This window comes from Dysidea avara, chromosome 5, assembly GCF_963678975.1.
Source record: "Dysidea avara chromosome 5, odDysAvar1.4, whole genome shotgun sequence".
Classification (NCBI taxonomy): Eukaryota; Metazoa; Porifera; class Demospongiae; order Dictyoceratida; family Dysideidae; genus Dysidea; species Dysidea avara.
In genome coordinates, this window is record NC_089276.1 from 19,342,780 (window position 1) to 19,344,911 (window position 2,132).

Genomic DNA, 2,132 nt, shown 5'->3' on the forward strand with positions numbered 1-2,132 from the left:
CACTAGACTAAGTGAGTGTCTAGATTTTATATACTAAACATACATGCTACAAAGGAAAGCGGAGCAAAAAACGGACTATCAAGCATAATAATTATTATTGTTAATAATTGGTACAAAGTCTCAAATAAGAAAAGTACATACAGCATTTAACTATTTACCTAAATAAAATAAAATTGGCGGTCGTACAAAAATAAATCTAATTTAGTCTTAAAAGTACATTAGGTGCAAATACAATAGCTATCAGGGGGTAAAGTGTTCCAATCGTTCCCGATTCTCTGTGAAAAACTAAGTCCTCTAACAGTAGTGTTGAAACGATTTTTTGTTGTTGTAAAGTTTGAGTCCATTTGATCGGGTAGGGTTGGTAGCTATTTAAAGTAAAAAAAGAATCTTTGTCCATTGATACTAAGTTATTAAGAATTTTATAAGTCACAATCAGGTCCATTCTAGTGCGGTGGTGAAGTAAACTGGGTAGATTAAGTTCTTGGAGTCTTTGGGAGTATGTCATATCATACAAGAAGGTATAAGTTTCGTGGCTCTTCTTTGAACTGCTTCTAATTTACAAATGTCTTTCATAAGGTAAGGATTCCAAATGGTTGATGTGTAATCATCCAAGATTGGGTAAACAAGGGTGGTATATTATAGTGTTAGCATCCCTAGAAGCAAAAGTACATTTGATAGTTTTTAGTACAATTTAATAACATGAGATGTAAATTTTAAGTTCTTATCAAATACAACACCCAGGTCTTTCTCTTCAGTAACTATAGAAATAATGTTTACTTCATTTTAAGAGAAGGGAAATAATACTCTCTACTTGATGAGGAATGACCAATGGTGTTGTAATGACATTTAGGAAAGTTGAGAAAAGATAACCAAGTATCACACCACTGCAGAACAGAGTAAATGTCATTTTGTAAAGTCAAAGAGTCATCATGGGAACAAATGGGATGATAAAGTTTAATTAATTTGATTTATTTGTGTAAATTTTTGGTCAAGGCCGTTCTTCCATTCCAAGGTATACACAAATAATATACATTTTAAGCAAATACAAAAACAGCAATATAATATACAGAAGCTGCACAAGGCTCAACATAACTACACAAAGTACATAATTGCACACCATACAATAAAATATTAACCATATATCCTTGTTACAGAAGGAAAAATTTTGGAAGAATTAATTTGGAAGGGTGCTCCACCATGAAGTAGCTTTTTGATGGAAAAATTGCTTATGAATAGATAATCTACTACAGAGGGTTGTGACAAAGAGGGACATCTGGCATTGTAGGAGTGTAAAAAACAGTATGGGAGGATCTATTGAAATGCCTTTACTAATACATCAATCTAAGGATCGGTGCTGAACCAGCAGTGTAGGAGAAAGCCAACCAACAGCTTGCAGAAGATCAGAGATACGATTGTACCTTTTCAAGCCACACTGCATGATGTAATCCAAACAGCCCTATTGTGAAGTGTAAATCTATACAAGGATTCTTTGTGCAATGCAGGTCCCCAAACTGATAAAGCATAGCTGAGTCAAAAGAAAATAAGTGACCCCACAAGCATCTTTATATTATCTGTGTTGGCAGAATCTTTCTGTGGTAACTGATGGTGTATGAATAATAAGAAACACTCTTGCAGCCTTTTTACATTTGACACATGGGAGGAGAGAAATTCAATGTGGTATCAAATAATACTTTTGTGTACTGACCTGTGACGAAGGTATTTTGTTTACTGCTATGTTATATTCCTTGACCTAGTGGAAAACCACATGACTCTAGATTTTTAACATTTTTTACAGTCCTGAATCCATGATGATAGTGAGTGTAGCATAGGCGGCGGAAAGGGGGGGGGGGGGGCTAGGGGGCTAAAGCCCCCCTAGGTTTGCTGAGGGGGGGCTTAGCCCCCCCTCAGAATGATATCACACCGAAATTATCTTTCTTGGAGTGGGGCTGAAAACCGTGATAAAGATCGAGATACTCTAATAGAGCAGTCACTCTAATAAAGTAGTCAGTGTGTAGCGAGCTACGTAAGGATTTTTATGTAGTTTATCAGATAGAAATGGTAGCTGGTGAGGTGGAAAGCTCTTGTGAGTTGGTTGTAACCTTTTTTTTTTTTTTTTTTTTGGTCTCACCTTA